The 16,016-nt window shown below is 36.2% G+C and overlaps 2 protein-coding genes across 4 annotated transcripts in view; one reads left to right on the forward strand and one right to left on the reverse strand.

Annotated features, from left to right (window-relative positions):
• LOC139970082 (uncharacterized) overlaps nucleotides 1-16,016 on the reverse strand; it is an 892,672-nt gene that overhangs the window by 311,239 nt on the left and 565,417 nt on the right. The gene's annotated exons all lie outside the window — the stretch shown is intronic.
• Nucleotides 1-16,016, forward strand: part of LOC139970064 (uncharacterized) — a 156,937-nt gene that overhangs the window by 117,017 nt on the left and 23,904 nt on the right. The window lies entirely within an intron of this gene.

Below are 16,016 nucleotides of genomic sequence, written 5' to 3' on the forward strand. Positions count from 1 at the left end.
AATTATGACAACATTTTATGACACCTTTGACAAAATTTGGGGGGGCCTGTGCCCCCCCCCCCCAGGCCCCAATGGGCACCACGCCACTGGCGGAGACAATTATGTCAGTCTTTCGAATGCAACACAAAACTTACCGTAACGGGCAAAAAATACTTTATAGCCGCAAGTAACATGTTTACAGTAAAGTACATATTTGTCACGCATAAATTGAAACTTATTCAAATAGTGTTGAAAATTATCAAATTTATTTATACAGACTTTAAATGAAATATCACACAAAAAGACAGAAAAGGAAAATATAAGAAGAACTCCAAAAAAGTGTAAACAATATTTAAAGTATTACAAATTATGAATTCGTTTGCTCTGATAACTTCACATTGTCAAGAAACAATGAAACTTCCAATGACGTCATTCATCAATCACTACGTCATCAGTATGTACGACCATCTTTCTCATGGACGTCAATTGGTTAAAATCACAATCAATAAAATATAACAATGTTAACTAATACACAATGATGTCAATTTGTTTTTAATCTGTATATCATATATCACGTACACTCGATAATTAGGAAAGCCTATATTACTTGTATTGTGCTTTATTTCCTTACCATAATTATACATAATGGTAATGTCTTGAATCATTACTTATGACACTATATTATAATTTGCCAATGTTCACACTAAATGTCATTTTCTAATTCGCTGCTTACCTGGAAATTTCAACAACTGTTCCAAATTGAATATATTTTCATAAAAAAATTATATCTTTCCTGGAAATTGTCTTAAACTCTTTTAAAAATGGATTAGGATTGTGGTACTAAAGAAGTGGAAATTTCGAAATAACAGGTCCATCTTTTCACTTTTAATATCCAATTTGCATTTTTTTAAATCTCAAACTTTCACTACTATATTTCAAACTTTCGCCTATTTTCTCTAACTTTCGACTTTAAGATGGCAAAGTTTAAAAAAGTATTTCGACTTATTATCTTAACATATTGGTTTTTTTATTTAATAATTCGGCTTATTCCTTATGATATCGCCTTAATACCTCACCAGTTCAACTATGTTATCTCAGAATATCAACGTTTCTTGATTAGATTGGTGTTATGTAATAAGGGGGTAAAGAAAGGACCACATGGATAAACTGTTGACATTTCGACTTAGTATGCGAAAAATGTGTTAACCGATTATGAAATATGTAAAAATAAGATGTACATTGATATAGAGGCTATGAGTATTTCATCTACTTGATATAGGCTCCTGATGGTTTGGTTGTTCTTATGCATATCTCTGGTAAGAAAATGAAGATTGTGAGCAACATATTTAATAGGGCGGGCACAAGGATTTACTGGGAGAGCAATTTCCCATTCAGTTAGTATGTTATTTACTTCGCTGGTGTCAGGTTCTGACCAAGTCATGTATATTACACACTATAGTATACACTTCGGTCTACCTAAGAGATCTATGTGAACACAATCATATGTCCGCTTCTTGCTATAATCTTTTCGTGCTTTATTCTCTGTTTTGAAAAACATAAATGGTCTTGTCTAATTTATTAATTCCTGATTTAATTTTCGTGACATGTTAAATTTATTTTGCTCTAACGGAGGAGGATGGTACGCCCAAATGAAAAATATTGATAGGCGTGGGATGCAGGGGTGGGGGGGGGGGGGGTAGGTGTCATTATAAATAATTTGATCAATCTATTCCGCAAATCTTCTAGAGGATTTCAGAACGTAGTATAAGATCCTACTGTACCATAAAACTACAATTGTTAAGAATAGATACAAGAAGAGTGAATTTAAATTGCTATTTCATTTGGCATAGTGTTTCTTATATACAAGACAGTACCAATGTACTTAATAAAACCTTTACATAGATTGTCACCGAGACAACGCTCAATGATTGCTGAACAACGTAGTCGGAGGTTTTTAAAACGTTTATTTGCACTCGTGGTTCAACAGAACCACTGTGAAAACTAAAAGGTAAAAATATCAAAACATTAATATGCAAACATAGGTGGAACAAACACATGAATATGCACAAATTAATAATAACATAAAACAGCATACGATTTCTTCTTATAAAAAATGCACAAAAGGAAGAAATAATAACAAATAACATTTGGTAACATGAAACACAAAGTACATGGTAAGATTAACAACAATACCCTCCTTAATAATAATAACGCTCAACTTACAATCGTTGCCCGGGCAAAACTATAGCCGCGCGACAAACTGTGACATACAGAGGCATTCGGGGACTTACAGTGGCTTTCTGGGGTTTACTGCGGCTGTTGGGGGTTTACTGCGGCTTTTGAGGATTTACGGCTGCTTTCTGTAGAATGTATAGAATACCAAAATAATAACCTCTGGAGAGATACTCTACGAAGATGATACTTTAACTCAAGATACTCTTACAAATGAGCAACGCAATAAATACACGAAAAGGCAATAAAGATGGTACAAAGCATATAGCAAAATATTAAAAAAGTATACAATTAGGATATCTACCCCTTTAATGCCTTTATAAAAAATATATAGGATAATAGTACTTAGGATTTCACTATGAGAGCACATGCGAAGCCACCCTGAACCAGGAGAGGAATGAAGCATGTAACTACATAACACTCACATACTACGTAAGTATGCATTGATTAAGTAAGTATACGAAGCAATGAGGCGGGTATGAAAGGTCACACCCTAACTACCTAACCACCAGTGGGCGAGGGCAGCATTGACCTTTGCCCGACTTCGACCAGTCGCAAATTTCCCACTCTAACCACGTTAAGGAAATAACACACATCGGCAACGATGACATAGATCATTTGTATTTTGCTTCCACTCTACGTTTTCATCAATAATTAATCCTAAGTATTTTGTTCAATGTGATTTAAAAGTATGAAATACTCTCAAGTGAAAAATATCGTAACATTAATGACTATTATTTCGAGCAAGGAAATTGTGTTGCTGGTTTGCTAAATATGTAAAATTAACTTGCTAGCGTCAAATTGCATCAATAAATTAACTAAACTATGACTCCTTATAGAATCTTTTATATTTGTCTATTATCTTTATTTCCCCCAGGAGGGTGGTATTGCCAGGGTCGTAGTAGCCTTCCAGTAAAGTCAGCTTCGCCTTCTCTTAGTTTGGACTTTTTTTTCGGAAAAGCTTCCATTCTGAAAATAATTTGCTTGTCTTTTCTTACGTTTACTGCATTCATTAAAATACTGTTTTATTACTGTTTATTCCGGAATGATTCTGCCAACATGCAGGATCACGACTCGATCATTTATTATGTTCCTTCGTTTCCTGAATGATACAACAATTCGGTAGACGATCACTGAAATCCGTACATTAGTTACCAGATAACACTTTGTTGCCAAGTAAATCATTTGGTATTTTAAAGAAACTATTGCCAATGAGACTATAGCTTTGATCATTAATTCTGGTTGGAAGAGTAATAGAGTACGGTCGTATTCGCCCAACACGGCAACATACGGAAACGTTGTACTCAAAGCCGAAGTCTTCTTTGTACATACCCTTTGGCCAGCAACGGCAAATCGTTATTTCTCATAAGGTTGCCTTTACAAACATCGTAGAGCCTGTATCGTTTGTAATTTTTTTTTTAACAAAAACCATCTACAGGGTAGATTAAAATTATCAAATGAACATTAAAATTCCGCTTGGTAATATGAAATTAGTAAATGTTAATAATTTTATGTAGTTAACATGTCGTTAAATGTTGTATAAATAACTGCTGACACGGCAGAAGACGCATGGGGAACAAACGTATGTATTATAAATAAGGTTTTCATTCGACTTCTAAACACATATATTACATGCCAACCTTACGTATTACCAGTTGGATCCCTCTGTCAAATCTAACGAGGTACAGGTACGACCCTTGCAATGTCATCTGCGAATTTATAACGTAACACATCCGGAGACTGTGCAATCTAAGTTCTTCAATACCGCCCTCATTCCCATTTCGTTAACATTTCATAAACAATATAAAAACCACAGGGTGTCACATTGTAAGGATAGGTGGAAGTCACAGATAACAGTGTCTAACAGCTAAAGGTTTACCTTTTTAAAAAGAAATAGACCCTCCTCTTTTCATGATTGATATTGTTAGAAACTTTTGAGAAAATGTGTTGCACTCAAGTCAATCTCACACCTCCCACTATCCATAAAGTTTGCTCCTCCCCCCTCCCCTCTCCCCTTCCCCGATACCGCCATATTCTGCCATTGCTTACAAGAGTAGTACTCCAAAGTCCTGAAAGTCAAAGACATAACATATCGAGGGTAGGTTACACATATTCTGTTTGAAATCTTCCTTTATCTCTCTTAACGCTGCTAAGCAGGGAATAATCACGCTTTACTTACTGAAGGAACCGGCGAGTTGTAGTCACTTCAAATGATATTTATCGAGTTGACAATGCACATACTCATCTTTATAAAATTTGGCCAAGATATGAATAGAGCGTATACTTGGCAACTCTATCAAAATCATATCTTTGACTTGTTGCCAAGTTACTTGAAACAGCAAACTCGATTTGTTTTATCATTTTCGTCAAGCGGCAACGTTAGCGTAACTCGTCAGCTCAACAAAAATAAACAACTTTAAAGTGTTTTGCAGAACTCGCCTGTCCCTTCAGAACCACTGTAGATTTTTCACCAGTGTCGTAAATATATGAGATTAGATGCGGCGGATATTGCATATTGTCAAATCATTCTTACACGCACGCTACGATAACGTGATCTGTATTTTTGAATTTTTTTTTAAATTTTTTGACCGAAGTCTCTGACGAGAAAAGTATGTTTTGTCATGACGAGTAATTCCAGTAATCACCCGCTGTTTACTGAATTTCCATATAGTCTGAAAAGTTCCATTGCGGGGCCAGGGCGCGATTTTTTTCCCGAAAAGGTTTGCAAATACGGAGTTTTCATTTAATCAGATTGCTCTGAACGTCAGCATCAATAATGACCATCACTTGATAGACAGTAGGAAGACAAACACTGAATCAGAAGAATGATAAGGCCCATGGGTCTTAAATGTCAAAACATGAATGAGTTCATTGATGTCACTGAAACATGATGCTTAAGCTGAACAGATAAAATGTTGTTGTTGATTGTCCTGTGACACTTTGTTAAGTCTACTTACGGGGTTGCCTTCTAAACGCCCTAAGTTTACCTTTAAAGCTTGGATCACTTGTTGACCTTACTTATGATACATACGCTACATTGCAAGATTCGTGAGTCGTTCTATTGAAATCGGAATTCCTTCGTGCAATGGATACGCTAAAATCACAAGTCTTAAATGAATATACGCAAACATGACAGCAGCAATAGTTTGAATTGGAACTATACGTGAGTGTATTGCGCGACTAGATTAGGACTACAGTAAGTCTGCAATTTTCCTGTCTAAAATTTGGTAAATGGCTTGCGAATAATCAGGCTTACTTTACACTTTTCTTTTAAATCATATGTATCTCCATTGGGTTAGATCATATATATAGAGGAACCTATTGAATATACACAGTACATATAGGACTAAACAGGATAGGCAGAAGCTCAAGTGAGGTGTGAAGAATGCTGGGTAAGCGTCATCAATGACTGATAAGACTGGAAGAAATATTTTTGGTGGAGAGGAAGTTGGTCCTTTTTATTGATTCAAAGCATAGATACAAGCTACTAATAAGCAATCCTGTCATCTCGAGAAAACCTCTGGCCAATGTTAAGAAGTGGTTCCAGAAGGGGGAGGGAGTTGGGTGGGGGGGGGCTGTTGAGAACAGAGCTGTTTTTGTAGCACAACACAGTTCTAAAATGTCCATACTGTATAGTGTGCAGTATGGTATACTACCGTCGCTGCACTGTGTACATAATTTTAATACATATAGGCCTACAGCGCATGTGTGATGCACCCTGTACAAAACTGTTACGTGCTTTGTGCTATGTTATCGATAAATGCCTTCACAGAAAACTTTGATCAAACATCGATAGTTGATCTTACAATATAACAAACTAGTGTGCTAAATATGTCTAAACCAATTCCAAAGATATCTACATATAGTGACGAAAAGCTTAGGGTAATTTTGAACGTTTAAACCTTCGTTGCAACGAATTGATTAAAACATTTTGCTTACCACAAAGTACAAGGTTTCTATGTTGATGACGTAACTTCCGACCAATCATGAGCGACTATTTACACACAATTGCAAACCTGTTTGGGAAAAAAAAACCGAACAGGGCAGGGCCTGGGTACGCTCCCCCTCCAGATTTGTGAAAACTGGTTAAAAGAAGGAACCTTTCCTTTTTTTATAATAAAAAGGGTCCTTTACTAATTTAAAATGTCGTTTTGTTGATAAATTCAGCAATATGTCATTTGAAAGTGCCTTTTTGTTTACCCCCCCCCCCTTCGCAACCCCTGCCCAAAAGTTAGATTTCCATAAAGGAATGATGTGTGTATTTGGGCATACATGGTAAAATGACACACGATTTTAAGAATTTCATGCATTCACTTGAGAAGAAGGATATACGATATTAAGGAAACAGATATATCTATTGAAAACGTATTTGTTACTGTATGAGAAATGATACATAACAGATGTATAAGGGTATGAATGTAACATTTGAGTCCAAGATGAAATAGTTTAGTTTTTTACATCACGATTGCAAGTCAATGATCCCGTCCGGATCGAATCCCTGTAGGATACCAAATCCATTTTGGAATCCATTTTGTTTAACAAAATGAAAAATAGCGGCATGTATGAAACGTTGAATAGCGAGTTTCATTCTGGTATATTAAACAAATAAACCATGAAGTATAATTCAAAGAACAATTCGCAATCAACCCCCCCCCTCCCCCACACCCTTACACACCGCTACAATTACCACTCCATGTTGGTTTTTGCAGATGTATGCAAGTATGTAAGGACTCTACACAAAAGAAACAACATTAAGTAATTCCTATTCATGATTCATTGTCTTCATAGCATTATTGGCAGAATATAGCAACATTTTGCATCTAAGCACCCTTCCATTTAACAAGAGTGCATTCCTGGGGAGCATCGAATGAACCCAAAAACCTCTTTGTTATGGTACCTTATCATAGGTAAATGGTCCCCAATCGACAAAAGTATAGTTGTAGGACAACAAATGAGCTTATATACTCGTCAATACAAACGATCTCCGTTTCGCAGATGAACCATTGTAAGAAACATCAAGAACAACAAATTATAACTTTCGATGAAGTTCGTTCTATTGAAATATCGACTTCCGAAATATACTGTTGTTGTTACCATGGTAACATTGGACGTGGTTTGTAATCAAGATCATAACATTTTTTATGACAGTTCGGTGGAAAGGGTGTAGTGCGGATTGGAAGTGGATCGTAGTGGGCCATTTGTGTGAAGGTGAGGTAAAATGTCATCATTGCCTGGCTTTGAATACACAAATAAAAACACGTCCCAATATCGTGTCCCAAAGTACACTTTCGTATCACGTATACAATACGTCTAAGAAGAGACTTATGAACAAACTTCTCGATTTGTTTTGTTCGATTTGAAATTTGGTCACCATCACGCGGGACTATGTTGAAGTTATCAGCTGATTACAACACTTATGATAAGTTAGAATAGTAGGGGGCCTTAGTGAGGTTCCTCAAAGCGGTCTCATATTACGCTTCACACTCTTCTCTTTCTTTTTGGCCAAACTGCTAACGCTGCATCTGGTTTAGAGGTAAAAACGATAAAGTATTGTTAAGCAGTAAGTGATCATCAAATGACGTATAAAAGTGGTAAGGCGCAGAGCATGACAATACTTCAATAAACAAACTAAATTTAGCGTAACGAATTAGGGGTCTGAGATACCAAATTGAACCCGTTTCTTAAGATTGTAAATTGATTTCGGTCACGTGACATATCCTCTGTACATTGAATGACGAATTATTCCTGAAACACTCATCGTCAGTTATCAGCGTGACGTCATCACCTAACCATTTTCATCAAAAGATAACATCATGCGGTAACAAATACAAGAATGATTGCAATCTTCATGGAAGGATTTACAAAAAAATAAAGTACTATATACAGCACTGTTAATGTTGGATTCATCACAGAGATCATCAAATAGATCTCCAACATGTCACACAGTCCTGTATTGTACAAAAAGTAAAACAAGAAACGTTTCCAAGGCGATTATTGATCACATTAATGACTAATGAGCGTGAGGAAGAAGTAACACGTTTTCAATAAAATAATTAACCGATTAAACGTCAAAATTGAACCGGTTCGGTAGTATTGTTCCTCGTGGTTGCAGACTTAGGAAAGTTTGAAAGCAGGTAAGAGGCTAAGAAAAGAAAAATCTAATGATAGCAAAACAAGGAAAAAAGAAAAGCATTTCTATATTACTGTCTCTATCTACATAAAACCGTATATTGTTCACGCGTCTTCTGTGTTTGGATATTTGAGAAGGTCGACGAAATTTCAAATTCGAATAGAATCTTACAAAGTCTTTGCTTATTGACGTTAACTTATGAAAAATCTAGAAGATTGTGTAAGGTTTACCAAACTTTAATATTAGATCGTGGAGCAAACTCTGACACTTCTTTTCAGCAAACATTACAGATTGTCATCATGATTAATAGAATATAACAACTTGGAAATGTATCATAATTCAATTTGTGTTAATCTCAATATCTCAGTCTGTACGAAACATGTATTTACTCTGAAAAAAATGAAAGGCTAGGTAAAAAAGCCTGTGTCGTTTAGTTTCTATGAAAGACCAATGTCTAGAAATGAGATGTTGACAGGAACGGAAATGCCGCCCAGAATCTGAATGTCGGTTTTACATTCTGGCCAGTAATGATGATAAGATGGTGACGATGGTGACGATGGCGACGGTGACGACAGTGACGATGACGAGACAACGGCGACGGCGACGACGGCGACGGCGGCTACTACGACGGCTACTACGACGGCGACGAAGACGACGACGAAGATGATGATAATACATACTATTTATAAAACGATTTACATAGAAAGACTATCTCAAAAAACTTTACAATGGACTATATTAACAGCAAGAAAGGATGAATGTTGAACTTTTTTTTAAACAAATCTTTGGAAACTCTTGACAATAGCCATATACGCACGTTTAATTTAAGTTCAAATTTGCATGACAAAAAAAAGAGGGGATGGGGAGAATTAATAACGTGACCATCACGCAAGAAAAGGTCTAGCGCCCTTATGAATAAAAGTTTTTCGAGAGCCTCTTGGAACGGAGTTGGTCTTGCCTTCATTTAGTCAGACTTTCACCATAGATATGTGGAAGGACCTCAGTGATCTACTCAAACCACTCACGATCTGCTTTCTCCTTGATAACAATAGATCAAAGAAGCGTTAAGATATCATCCATTAGTACTAAATGATCACAGTTCAACGTAGCAGTTTGCAAATAAGTTGATCCTAATAGAAAATAAAATAAATGTTCAATAAAGTGCTGATCAGTTTGGTCTTGTTTTGTCTTATTATGTTCGATTAATAAACAGGATTTCACTTCCGTTTCACTTTAAATTACTTAAGTAGTTCCTCATTAGTAAGTACGGTTTAAATAACTTTAATCAGTTTCTAATTAGTAACTACGATTTAAAGAACTTTGACCGTATCGGTATCTGTATTTTCAATTTCGGGAGAGATTTGGTGTTGCCAAGTTCTGTTTGTGTATGTGATTGGAATAGCCGATATTACCACGTACAGTATGTATTGGATGTACAACGAAAGCATAAGTGATGTATGTTTCTAACATTTAACAATCTGTAGCATGTTTGTAGTATTGCTATTACGATTGGACCCCTATTAACCCATCAATAGAAGACATTTAAAATTTGAAAATTTGTCAAACAATAACAAGACACGAGCATTTTCTTCACATTCGACTGGTATATATCATTTACTTATAATCACCACCGGGAGCAGTTATACATATTAGATTTTTGTATATTATTAAAATATAATTCGTACTCGGTACTCGGCTTCTAAACTCAAATACCGGTACTCGGTGCTCGGATCCTACAAAGTAGTCATCGGACGATGATACCTGGTACTCGGAACTTCATTTTTCCGAAGTACTTGGTTCTAGGATACATGTACCTGGCTATAACACTGTTGCTATTTTTTCAGTTTTGCTATATATATTTTTATTTGATTAAATCTTCAACAACCAGAACAATTTACTTATTTTAGGCCTATAGACGGGTACACGTTGTCAGTCCGACACGTTTTCAGTCCGAAAATATAATACACGTTTTCAGTCCGAAAAAACGAGTTTTCAGTCCGACAAGTTTTCAGTCCGAAAATAAAATACACGTTCTCAGTCCGAAAAAAACGAGTTTTCAGTCCGACACGTTTTCAGTCCGAAAATGAAATACACGTTTTCAGTCCGAAAATGAGAAACACGTTTTCAGTTAGGGAATGAAAGCAGTTTTAATGCCATAATATTACCAATAAACGAACTGATAGTAAAAAAATCGATTGAATCTTTTGTATTAAGTCTCACATCACCGGCCTCAACAAAGACTTGGACCCCTTAACAACTATCAGTTCTACAAACATATATAATCCGTTCTTCGCTCCTTAATCAGCTTCCTGTATAGTCATGGTTTGTTTGGTTCTAATTCCATCAATGCAATTTACACTTTAAACCTAGCGTCATACTTTCATTGTGTTTCATTTTGTACTTTTCATTAAACTACCAATATTGCTGACGAAGGTCCCAGGGGGACCGAAAATTCCAATATATTTTTTAAAACTTAACTCCTTATTTGTCAATTATGAGTAAATACGAAAGATTCAATCGATATCTTTACTATCAGTTCGGGATTTCACTTTTTATTTGTGATATTATGGCATTAAAACTGCTTTCACTCCCCAACTGAAAACATTTTCGGACTGAAAACGTGTATTTTATTTTCGGACTGAAAACGTGTATTTCATTTTCGGACTGAAAACGTGTATTTCATTTTCGGACTGAAAACGTGTATTTTATTTTCGGACTGAAAACTTGTCGGACTGAAAACTTGTCGGACTGAGGGGTGTACCCCCTATAGACTACGTTCACATCAATAAGCAAAGTATAACCCATCATTAATTAACTTGGACTTGCTCATGATTTTCTTCAATAAACATAACTTGCAGCCTGTTAACCTTCATTACAAAAATGACATATAAATTATACTGGTGTAAAGAGTTAAATAGCAGCTGTTTGAAATCACTCAGATCATGGAAAACAGGGACTACGTCCAGCTGCTGGTTGAATATGAATAAGGAATAATTGTGCTCAATTCCAAACGTTTTTTTCTGTAACCCTCCTGAGCGAATCTAGGAGAATATTCATATCTTTACAACAAAAAGAAACAAACAATGATTTAACATTTCCTAAGATATAGATCTGATTCGAGAAGAAAAAAACAAATCTTAAAACAACAGCTAACAAAGGAACTGACTAAATTTGTTCCTCTGATTTAAATGTTCAATTCAAATTCAGTCTTCGGTGATCAATTTAGTAACCACTAGAGAAAAGTAGTATGATAAAAAAAAAAATTGTAGCCTAGGGCCATTTTTAAAAAGTCACTTAAGCGTTACTCAAAACAGGATAATTCGCAAAGCCGTTACAAAGGCTTTCACGCCATCAGTGTATAAATTTAGTAACTGGTGTTTCCTTGCTATTGTATATAGTATGACCTCTGCCTCGGTTGGATACATATGAATAGATTTGTTATGTTACTGCATTACCTGCAAAAATGACTCATATTTTAGTAAAGCTTTCAAATAAAAGTAAGCAGTAGAAAATGTGATACAATTACTCAAATCAGAACGTATGTCACACCAGTTGTACGACAGGTTTTAACACGGCGATCACGGTAATACACGAAGTAGTGGATGTGTTACTGAAAATAGCTTTATATATCGGATTGATGTCTGCACATATGGACATATTGACTGGCTTTGTAATGGAATTCCGATACTGTCACATTCACCTTAGATTTAGAAAAGCTTGATCTATTATTGTGGCATTGTATGTTAATCAACACTTCCTCAACCAAACAGTTGGACACCACCTCCCATTCCAGGACCATTCGATACCGGAACTAATAACCAAGGATTGAATATAACAATAAAAAGGATTTCCATTTTATTGAAACTAGAGATCTTTGAGTCAATGATATTTACACCAGAACAAAGGACATCCAATTAAACTCTCATTGGGTAAGTAAATAAGGTTAATAGATTGGAAGGAATTAAATTGTACTGATCAATGTAGGAATTAAATGAAATGGGTATAGTGCAAGACCTGGTGACAAAGAGGGAATTCTACACACACACGCTAGACTTCATTTAGTGTCAATTTGTATGATAGTTATTTCATTTTGGGGTGATTTTGTGTATGTGTGATGTCCTTTTGTTGTTGATTTTGAGCCCACCTATGTGGTTCACTTTCTTCTTTGTTTATGTAATCCATATGCAATAATTGCCATCATTTATTGCTCAGCCCGTTCACATTCCCGTGGGGAATAGAGAGGTTTAATTTGGAAAATTGTGTATAGGAACTTAACGAATAAAAATAAACTAACGAATCACAGTTCCCTACAGGAGACAACATACCCCCTCCATCCGCTAGACCGTGCATTATATATATATAGTTGATGTGTATTTTGTTTGGTAAGACACCTATCAACAACTATAAACCCTGTACTAGTACAAGTATCTTGAAAGTATATAAAGTTATTATATTGTACTAATCAATGAAGGAATTAAGGAAGGTGAGGATAGTACAAGACCTGATAGCCAGGCAATAGAATTGTACCCCAGTCCCCTCTCATCAACATATTAAAAAAAAACTATCATTGACTATGCCTTGAACAACAAAATCTACTTTTCTTCGGAGCGTATATTATTACAGCAAAACCAATTATAAAGTGATTAAACTCCGTAACGGTTGCCATGAAACAATTATTCCGTCTGACGTCACTGTGTCTATACTTCTCTATTACAATTATTGTCTCTTTGTGGCAACAATTTCGCAATAGTGGTTTCAATTGTTCAAGTTATAAAGTATTTTCTGCATACGAAACTTACCCGACTACTAAGTTTGTAAAAGTACCCTGTCTTCGCTATGTCAGATATTGTACACTTCAATATGCTGGAAGCAATATGTATTTAATGTGAATATAGTTATTGTAAGATTAGTTTCTACAAGCTTTAAATCCAGACCTACATAGCGAGGTCTTCTCAATTACTGGTCATGTTCCCTAAACTGAACTACGTTAATCCACACTGATCACCATTGCTTACAATATATAGTGTACACTTTCAGGGAGGACTGTTTCCATTGATGTGCTATCACTCTTGTCATAGACTAGTCATTAATCGAATTTTACGAAGATTATTTTTGTATCAGGAGGGTAAATTCATGGTGTGGGTAGGATGAGAAACAACAGAAAACCGCTGCGAGGGAACACAAAATACCCGACAGTACTGCAATGGTCAATGGATCCTCACCACGGTTCTGGGATACAAACAAAAGCCATTTGCATTCGTCGTTCCCACGTGTATTTTTATGGAACTAGAAATCTAAGCACGCAAGTAGTTGGGGAGAGACTAAAAGAACGAAGTCTTTTTTTCACTAATAGCCAGTAAACGGTTTAGTAAATTTACTTTTGTTTTAAAAGCAATAACTGCCATCTTGTATTAGAAATTGAGGTGGAATGACTGTCACGCAAATATGTTTACTTATAGACTATTTACACAGTCGAACCAAATGCAAAAAACATGATCATTTTGTGTTTGCTGTCAGGAGAATGATCGAGGTCTACTTATCTAAATCTTAAAGCAGCTTTTTGAGTCTATGATTTTCTCAACCTCATTGACCCCACGATGCCATAACGACATACACACCTAGCTTATCTATTCAAATCTAACTTCAAGTGGTGGTTTAAGGTCGAATGATTTACAAATTTGAACGTTGTTTCTCTCGATGATATTTTCCGTTAGGTTCGCAATAAGCCCCGCCTATAACATGAATACTTAAATTATTTGAACGTCATGGAATAATGAGGTAAATAATTTCACTTTGCCGACGTCGTAAGCAATCCAGTACACCAATATATACTACAACACCATGCTCTATTTATGTGCCTTGAGTATGGCTGTGATAACGACTCAGCTTTTTCGGATTGTGAATGAATCTCTTTTAAGCAACAGCTTATAAATAAACTTGTCAGTTATTCACTCATTGGTTGGATTCAAACTAGTGGATTTGGGGAACTGTATGCGATTGCTTTTAAATGAGAAATTTGTCGGAAGACTCTTAACTTATATCTGCAGAAGTCCTTTATTACTCGCCAATTGGTGCTCTAGGTAGGGAAGAACTTAGCTAATATTTTAGTTTGATGTTTTGTGATGAATTTATGTAAAAACACTCGACGGACATGTCAATAGGGTGGGAAAACGGCGACAAAACGCAAAAAGCTGCTTTAAGAAGTTATAACAACTTACAAGCAAAATACCGATTACAGTAGTATCCCACCCCGCTGAAGAAGGCTAAATGGGGTGGGGGCGGGGAATTCGAGAAACATCTTTTCTGTTGCTGAGATATAAATGTTTGAGTTTAGTTATAAAAAAGAAAAGTACTGATTGTGCAATAACCTATCACGTCACAACATTATGCACCTTAAATTGTCTTTGTTTTCTGTTATAATTGAAAGCGGCTTACTTAACCTTTAGTAGGGTAAGGGGACCAGACGTCCCCGATTTTCGGGGACAGTCCCCGATTACAGTGTGCTGTCCCCGATGAACAAGTGCCCCCGAAAATGTCTCCGATTCGTCAAAATGTTCAGGAATTTCGAAAATATTATTAGTAAAATAATTGTATAAAAAAAAATTAGTCAAGTGTGCAGTCGCAGAACGGAACTTATAACCAGTATTTCAGGTGGGCCAGTGTAAAGTAGAAACACTGTTAAAATATGCTAGCTCGATCTAGCCTAGCACTCTTTCGACCGTATAATTGGCAACTACGGCGACACAACCACAATTATATTGTGAGCATAACCACTCACAAGCTCTCAAAGAATCACGTAAAGTAAGTGAATTTCATGTGAAATAAACTACATTTTTGAAAATAAACTTGATTAAAACAGTGCTTCTAAGTATCACCATTTTATATCTAAGACACCCCCTCCCCTTAGACCCCTCCCCATATCAGTCACGCAATAAATGTCCCTGGTTCCAGTCAGGAAAGTATGGTCACCTTATAGTAGGGCCATATAATTTAGTAATTTACAAAGGTCGTACCTATCGACCAACTCTTTCCGCGTTCCATACGCATATGACTTGTGATAAATAACTGAATTATGAAACAGACACAGGCTGTTATGCGTATTATAGTATAATAATGACTCAGATCGTGTCTCGAAAAGTTGGGGGTTCGTGGACAACTGTGACATCCACAGGGGGTTCGTGGGGGAATAAAGTTAGGGAAACCCTGGTTTAATGTTTAAGCAGGGGGGTCCCTGGTATGTGCGATAGTCTGTGTATCTAGGGGTATCAATGTATTGTTGGCTGGAAGAGAGTTGGTTCTTGCTGCCGGGGTTTATGTTAACAGTCTGGTGGACATTTTTGTCTCTGAACTTAGTATACGGGGAAGTAACAAGAGGCGAATAGACCGTGGGGCGGGGGTCAGCTCATTTTTGTAGCAGGGTAGAGAGCGTTGATCGGCTTGTTATTGTTTTCTGATATGTGTCAATGCTATCAGATATTTCGTAATTGGTCAGATACTCGTGTATAGGCTTCTACACGGGGTCGTTTATATTGCTATGCGAGTAGCGTTTTTATACATTAATTTGGTATACATTATGAACAAGTTGCCAGGCAGAATCCTTGCCGGATTTTATAGCGTTTGTCAGAGGCAATATTTGAGAGGTTATTTTGGGGCTTCTGCGGAAGACATATGGATC

This window comes from Apostichopus japonicus, chromosome 7, assembly GCF_037975245.1.
Source record: "Apostichopus japonicus isolate 1M-3 chromosome 7, ASM3797524v1, whole genome shotgun sequence".
NCBI classification, from domain to species: domain Eukaryota; kingdom Metazoa; phylum Echinodermata; class Holothuroidea; order Aspidochirotida; family Stichopodidae; genus Apostichopus; species Apostichopus japonicus.